Source organism: Capsicum annuum, unplaced genomic scaffold, assembly GCF_002878395.1.
Source record: "Capsicum annuum cultivar UCD-10X-F1 unplaced genomic scaffold, UCD10Xv1.1 ctg83390, whole genome shotgun sequence".
Taxonomy (NCBI): domain Eukaryota; kingdom Viridiplantae; phylum Streptophyta; class Magnoliopsida; order Solanales; family Solanaceae; genus Capsicum; species Capsicum annuum.
In genome coordinates, this window is record NW_025894259.1 from 2,145,224 (window position 1) to 2,154,361 (window position 9,138).

Here is a 9,138-nt window from a genome sequence, read left to right on the forward strand (position 1 = left end):
AACCCAATTTCCAAATCAACAATTAAATCACATGGATTATAATCTTACACACATGCTTTTAATAAAACAAGTTTTTAGGGAAGAGATACATGATTGAGATATCAAAAAAAATTTAAGAGAAACTATAAATTGGAAGCTTGAATGCCCAATCCCTTGAAAACCCCAATTGTTCTTGCTTGGAGAATTTTGAGAGTAGAGAAAAGTGTAATTCATTGTGTAATAAAGAGTTATGGGGTCCCTTAGGGTGTTTTATGCTGTGGGTTATAATTGAGGAAAGAGGGAATTGACCAAATTACCCTCAATTAAAGGTACAGAAAAAAATGACGTTAGTCGTTATAGGTCACATCACAGCTCGTGACATCTAGGTGTGAGTCTTAGCCTGGACATGTAGTCTGGGAAAACTCTTAGATCTCTTTGTTCGTTTGGTCACGAGTCACACCATACGAGTCGTGACCTCATATTACAAATTGTAAGGTTCCAGTCATGACATCAACATAAACTTGGGTAGTCCTCACTAGTTTGCCTATGACTTTAGCCCTATTACTTGTTAGGTGAGTCGTTACCTGGGCAGTGAGCACAAAAGTCAACAAATTTTCAAAGGTCAAAAATCTGGGGTGTTACATTCTCCCCCCAAGGATCATTCGTTCCCGAGTGATGAATCAAGGCATCTATTAGCACAATCATTAGACAAAAAATACAACCCCAAAATCAAGAACCAAAATCCAAAAAGAAATGGGAATAGGAAAACGCATAGCTTAAGCACGATTGTCCAACCTGGGGAACAAGAATGGATACTTGGATTTCATGTCTTCTTCAACTTCCCAAGTAGCTTCTTCCACTTTTTAATTCCTCAAAAGAAATTTCATCGAAGCCACATCCTTAGTCCTCAAACGAAGGACTTTCCTATCCAAAATCTCAACTAGAACTTTCTCATAAGATAAGGAATCTCAAATACCAACACTCTAAATAGGCATAACCAATCAAGGATCGCCCATACACTTCTTCAACATTGATACATGGAAAATCGGATGAATAAAACCCAAACTCAAGATAAAGTATGGACCTAGATAGCGGGGACTGAGTTTTTCCTTCTTCCCAAACCTCATCACTCCCTTCATAGGAGATACCTCTAAGAATACCCAATCGCCAACCTCGAACTCCAACTCTCTTTGCCTCATATTTGCGTAGCACTTTTGGAGACTCTGAGCAGTTTTAAGACTATCCCTGATCATCTTTACCTTCTCCATGGCTTGGTGAACCAAGTCTAGACCAAACAATCTAGTCTCACCAACCTCAAACCACCCAATAGGAGATCTACACCTCTATCATAAAGAGCCTTGAAAGGAGCCATCCCAATGCTAGAATAATAACTATTGTTATACGAAACCTCAATGAGAGGTAAGTGATCAACCCAACTACCTCCAAAATATAGTACACATGACCTTAACATATTACCAAAGTATGAATGGTCCTCTCCACTTGCCCATCTGTCTGAGTATGTAAATCGGTGCTAAGGTTTACTTGTGTGCCCCAAACCTTTCTAAAACAAACACCAAAATTGAGAAGAGAATTACGTACCTTGATCTAAAATAAAGGAAACTAGAGCACCATGCAACTTGACAATCTCCTAAATAATTAACTTAGTATAATCCTCTCCAGAGTTAGTAGCCCTCACAAGAAAAAAGTGAGCAAACTTGTCATCCTATCCATAATGACCCAAATTGAATTATGCTGATTTTGAGTCCACGGAAGACCAGTAATAAAGTGTGTTAATTACCACCCACTTACACATAGGCAAATCAATCTCTTGAGACATGCAACCTGGACTCAAGTGCTTAATCTTCACTTGCTGATACACCATGCACTTAGTCATGAAGTTGGCCACCTTTTCCTTGATATTGATCTACTAATAAATCTCCTTCAAGTCATGGTACATCTTAGTCAAACTAAGATGAAATGTATACCTCAACTCATAAGCCTCAATCAAAATCGTTTCTCATAGCCCACTAACATCCGAAATAGACAACCTATCTTGGTACTTCAAGATACCATCACCACCAATATCAAAAGCCATAACCTTTTGTTAACCCACGCCAGCCTTAATTTGCATAATAATATAATCCAAAACCTGCTTCTCCTTCACCTCAGCACTTAAAGATGATTTAACTTCATCTTGAACAATCACCCTTCCATCCTTAGAGTCTAAAAGGTGAACTCCCAGGTTAGCCAACTGGTGAATATCCTTTACCAACCCTCTTTTCTTCTCATCCAGATGAGATAACCTCCCCATAGACAACCTGCTAAGAGCATCATTAACTACATTAACTTTACCTGGGTGATAATAAAGACTCATATCATAGTCCTTGAGCAATTCAAGATGCCGCCCCTACCTGAGATTCAATTCCTTCTAAGTGAACACTTACTGCAAGCTCTTATGATTTGAATAAATGTCAACATATACCCCATACAAATAATGGTGTCAAATCTTCAATGGAAACACCACAACTGCCAACTCTAGATCATGAGTTGGATAATTACTTTCATGTTCCCTCAGTTTCCTAGAAGAATAAGCCATAACCTTACTATGCTGAACCAAGACACAACTCAGTCCTATGCGGGATGCATTGCATTAAACCACCAAACCATCAGTACCCTCGCTAGGGACAAAAACCAGAGCAGAAGTCAAATTATCCTTTAACTTCTCAAAACTACCCTCTAAATCCTCGAACCACAAAAACTTTACCTTTTTCTGAGTCAACATAGTCAACAGAGCAGCAATAGAAGATAAGCTCTTTAAAAACCTCCTATAATACCTAGCCAAACCCAAGAAGCTCTGAATGTCAATTGGAGTCATGGGTTTAGTCCACTTCTTAACCGCCTTATCTTTCTATGGATCCACCATGATCCCTCATTAGAAGCAACATGACCAAGAAAGGTCACAAAATTCAACCAAATTCACACTTTGAAAACTTAGCATACAATCGTTGATCCTTAAGAGTCTGTAACACTACTCGAAGGTAATTGACATGATCCTCTTCACTCTTAGAATATACCAAGATATCATTAATAAACACAATAATAAACAAATCTAAAACCAATATGAATACTTAATTCATAGGATACGTAAATACAGCTGGAGCATTAGTCAATCCAAATAACTTAACCAAAACTCATAGTGACCATATCGAGTCTTAAAAGCAGTCTTAGGGATATCTGCCTCCTTAATCCGATCGAAGATTAATCGTAGAGAAGCATCTAGCAACCTGAAGCTGGTCAAAGAGATCATCAATTCTAGGAAAAGGGATACTTATTATTCATTATCACCTTATTCAACTGTCGATAGTCTATGAATATCCAAAGAGACCCATCCTTCTTACACATAAAAAGCCCAATAATACCCCATGGACAGATACTAAGATGGATGAAACCCTTATCAAGAAAATCCTTTAACTACTCCTTAAGTTCTTTTAACTCAGCTGAAGCCATTCTGTAAGGAGGGATAGTGATAGGATGGGTATTCGATTGAAGATCAATTCCAAAGGCTATTTCTCTATTGGGAGGAATACCAGGAAGATCACCGAGAAACACTTCAGGGAACTCATTAACCATAGGGATAGATTGCAAAGAGGGACCCTAAGTACTAGTATCCTTAACCGAAACCAGATGATATAAACATCCTTTGGAAATCAACTTTTGAGCTCTAAGATAATAAATGGACCTTACCTTAGGCATTAAGGAAATTCCCTCCCATTATATTATTGGTTAATTTAGGAATTAGAAATTGAAATTTTGGGTCTTATAGTCCAAGAAACCACAGCACGAATGAAGCCAATCCATCCTTAATATAAAATTAAAATCCACTATACCAACTCTATTAGGTCCACCAATGTCTCTCTACCATAGATAGATGCCATACAACCCTTATAGACCTCTCTAGCAATAATGGAATCACTCACTAGGGTGGACACCAAAAAATTATCAAAAATACTCTCAGAACCAAAAGCAAAATAAATATCTACATAAGGGTCCACATAAGAAAGGGTAGACCCCGGATCAAGTAAATAATACAAATCATGATAGAAAAGTTATAATGTAGCTGTGACAACATTAGGAGATACCTTAGATTCCTGAAGAGTGTCAAGAGCATAAAGATAATTCCGGCCAGCGTCGGTACCAGAAGTGTCACCCTTTGGCATATGAGTCTAAGAAGTAGCAATTAGAACCTCATTAGATCTAGAAGAAACCTTAGCTTGACAGTGTCTCTATAAATGCCCCAGCTGGCCATAGTTGTAGCACTTATTCCTCCTCTCATCACACCGACCACGATGCATCTATTCAGAAAACCTACAAGAAGGATAAGGTGGGGCTGGCTGAGGTTCACTAGCCTCTGATTGAGGTCCACTAGCCTGAGACTGGGCACCTCAGCCTTAAAATCACTATTAACTTCAAAGTGATAATCACTAGACAACTTAAGATATAGATCACTAGCCATAGAATATTAACCAGAACTTTTCTATGTCTTCTTCTTGCTTCACTGCCTACTATCTCTACCACTATTTTGCTGACCTCTACCATGCTATGAATATTTGAACTTTTTGTTCAGCCTTTCTCCCATTTTTGCCTACTTCTTCTTTTCATCTTCAACCTGCTGCATATACACCATTAGCCTAGAGATATCCATGTCATTATTCAACATCATTTTTTTACACTAAGTCCTGAGACAAATCAGAAGAAAAATTTCTCATTTTTTCTGTCATACTAGACACAATCTTTGAGGTATAACAAGATAGTTGGTAGAATTTAAAAGCATACTCCTTCATAGTCATCCTTCTCTACTTCAAGTTTGCAAGCTACTCAGCTATAGCCTCCCTCAACTCCTAAAGAAAGAAACGATCAATAAAGGCACTTGAAAACCTATCCCATACAATAGGCTCTATATCATCAACCCTCAACTGCTCCCACTCCTCATACCAATGATAAGCTACATCTTTTAGCTAGTATGAAATTAACTCCATACTTTCAGAATTAGAAGCGTGCATCACCTAGAAAATCTTTTCCATTTCACCCACAAACCCTTAAGGATCCTCCTCAACCTTAAGCCTATAAAAGTTGGGGATTTAACCTCCTAACCTGGAAAACTCTAGTGACCTCAGAAGATGGAGTAATAGAACTAACGCGGTCGGGCTGATGAGACTGAGAAGTCACCAACTGAGTCAACAGATATATAGATAGATAAAACTCAATATTAGAAATATCTCTTTGGGATGGTAGGGCATAAAAATCATCATCTTGTAAAGCAAGAGAAGGACTGGTGAAACTCTATAAGAGGAAGTATAATCAAATGTAGGGACCCTAGACTATGTCTGAACTCTATAACTAGAGCAAGTTTGATCTACATCATCCTCAAGTAGGACAAAAGAGTTTCCAAGAGCATTAGATCTTTGAGGAGGCATGATCTGAATGCGAGCAAATGGAGATAAGAGGAGTTTTCAAGACCTTAGACACTATAGCATAAAAAATAGTTCACAAAAACAGGTAATATTCCTAAATGCCTCATAGCCTCTCCCTTATAAGTATGGTGCACTACACACCCATAAAAGAGACTCTAATTTACACGACTTTGTGGATACCTAATGACCATGAACCTGGCTCTGATACCAAGCTTGTCACAACCCAAACAAATGCCTAATTATGATGGGTATCTCAAGTCTTCCATAGACTAGAGACCACCCCCATTAGCCTAGAAAACCAAAAGATAATATAACTAGTAGTGGATGAGTTTCAAACATATAACAAGATAGAGATGAGTTCCAAACATATAACAAGATAAAGATGAGTTCTTAACATATAATAAGATAGATAAATCAATAACAAAATGGATCTAAGAATCCACAACACAATCCACCCATACTTTTTCCATAAAAGACTTATAAATCCAATATCAACCCAAGTTGGGACATGTCTCCAATCATAGACAAAAAGAAAAAACCTACTAAAATAGTTAAAGACATAAGTAAAGACAAGACCATGAGATGAGGGCCTTCCGGAGAATAGAATCACACTACTTCAAGCTAACTCACAAACAATACAAAAATCACACACCATTATGCAAGGAAATAAAAGTATCTTCAGACCCTGCATTGCATAGGGACACAACGTTTGGGGATGGATAGCTGGGTGAGTAATAGCATATAACCCAGGGAAGGGACTAAATAATGTCATGATCAATCAGACAAAAATCAGTCCAAAATAATATGCACATAATCATATACATATATATAATATGCCGGCATAGGGAATAAGGTTTATTATGAGAGTCAAGATATTAACCTGGATTGTGTAGCTTCAACTGCCATAAAAGGCACCCACGAGCTATATGGGTTTGGATCTCCCCATCAGAAAGGCCTCGGTGCATGTTAGTTGTACGAAATGGAGGTATCAAGGTAGGCTGGAGAATCCACGACCCTTCACCAATCCATGATAAATATATATAAGGTGTGACACATGCACACAACCATTAAGACCAACCCCCACACTGGCAAATGCGGGTTTTTAGTATCGGTCCTTCGGGACCTCTACCTTTATGTCCAGTTATATAACTCCCTTTAATCCTAATTAAAATATTTACACATTCTCATTCATTAGACCAAAAATCATCCATTAAGGCATATACCATCAATATCATCATACCAATTACTCTTGGGAGCTAATATCATTATGCCATTTCCATTGACCATTAACTAAGGGGAACCTACAACCTCCATGCTCTAATTATTCACCAACTCTGGGGAATAAACTACCTTCATGGTCCAATTATCTATTAACTTGGAGGAATCAATGGCCTCCAAGGTCCAATTAAAAATCAAGTCATGGCCATAAAGGCCTTTCAAAGTCATTTGAATTTCTTTAGCCTTTAATGCAATGTAGTAGTTTCAAATTGGGTTTCAATATTCATATATCCTTGTTTAAAAACTAATTTTATAAGGTGGGTTGTGTTTATTACCAATTCTATTACCAAAATCCATAAAGTTGAGGGAATCCACGATCCCCATAAGTTTATCAAATCAATTTAGGGGAATCCTTGACCCCTTATTCCCATTTACAATGATCATGCACCCAATTAGTTCAAAAACCATCAATTCAAATCATAAATAATTCACAAAGCCATGGGAAAAGTAATTCAATCAATAGTACCCAAGAGCTCTTAACCCAATTTCCAAATCAACAATTAAATCGTATGGATAATAATCTTAAACATATGCTTTAAGTAAAAAAAGTTTTTAGGGAATAGATAAATGCCTGAGATATTAAGAAAATTTAAGAGAAACCATAAATTGGAAGCTTGAATGTCTAATCCCTTGAAAACCCTAATTTTTCTTGCTTGGAGAATTTTGAGAGAAGAGAAATGTGTAATTGATTGGGTAATGAGGATTTTTGTGGTCCCTTAGGGTATTTTATGTTATGGGTTGTAATTGGGGAATGAGGGAATTGACCAAATTGCTCTCAATTAAAAGTGTAGAAAAAAATAATGCCAGTCGTTATGGGTCACGTCAGGACTCATGACGTTTGGGTACGAGTCTTAGCCTAGACTCGTATTCTGGGAAGACTCTTAGACCCCCTTCACTGGTTTGGTCACAAGTCATACCTACAACTCATGACCTCACCTTACGACTTGTAAGGGTCTAGTCATGACATTAATAGAAACTTGGGTATTCCTCACTGGTTTGCCTACGACTTGAGCCCTACTACTCGTAAGAAGTCTTTATGACTTTCTAGGTGATTCGTGACCTAGGTAGCTAGAACAAAAGTGAAGAAATTTTTATAGGTAAAAAATCTGGGGTGTTACAATCTTCCTGGAATTCCTTTCGATAAGGAGATGGATTTTGGGATTGATATCCTACCGAATACCCATCCTATTTCCATTCCTCCTTAAAGGATGGCTCTAGCTGAACTGAAGGAGATTAAGGACCATTTAAAGGATCTAATTGATAAAGGTTTCATCCATCCTAGTATTTCTCCATTTTGTGCCCTAGTACTTTTAGTGTGAAAGAATGATGGGTCTCTCCAGATGTGTATCGACTATCATCAGCCAAATAAAGTTACAGTGAAGAATATGTACCCTCTTCCTAGGATTGATGATCTCTTTGACCAACTTCAAGATACAAGATATTTTTCTAAGATTGATCTTTGTTCAGGTTATCATTAGTGATGAAACTTGGGGGTGAACAACCATACAAGGTACCAGGTCCCTTAGAGTCAGCATCAGGTAATAAAGCAGTAAGGCAATAAGGAAATAAAACCTTATAGGAAAGTAAAGAACACAATGGTTTAGAATGGAAACCTCTTTGCCTAAGGGAGGAAAAATAATGGCTTGCCATCCCAAGCACTCAAAAATCCACTATTATCAAATTCATGATTATAGACTCCATTGGAACTTAATTCTAAACTCCACTAGTTTGTAACAACTCTATTACAAACTCTCCTTGACAACTCTATTAAGATCTTCTTTCAATATTGTTAACTTTAACCAATATCAACTCAGGTAACTCTACCTAAGCACTCAATAGACACAAGAAAATATTACTCTTATAAGAAAAGTAATTCAATTATAGACCAAGACTTGACTGAAGAACAAATACTCTCTCAGCACACAGTAACTTAGAACTTAAGCAATATTTGAATTTTCACGGATTCCTCTTTGAATAATCAGATTGCAAAAACTTTGAATTGAGGAGAATTCTTTTCTATTTATAGATTGATAATGATTAGGGTCAAAATTTGTTAGGCCAGGTGACTTGATTGGTACAACTCACTAGTGTAGTTTGTTACACTAACAGAAAAACCTGTGCAAGACATATGACAACTGTATATTTTCATGAAGACCTTGGGTCCTGGTCCCTTATTGTCAACTGATCATCATTAAAATAAGATATAATAATTTTCCCTTTTTTTAAGGATGACATACCAACCATAGATTTTGGAGCATCAAATTTGATTTACCTTATTCAATTAGAGTGATCACCACTCAATGAATATTCCCCTATAAATATGCACCATGCTTCCCTTTTATCACTATGCACCAACATGCTTTCCCCTGTCAATATGCCTGTATGTCATCACATTATTCAAGACCCCTGC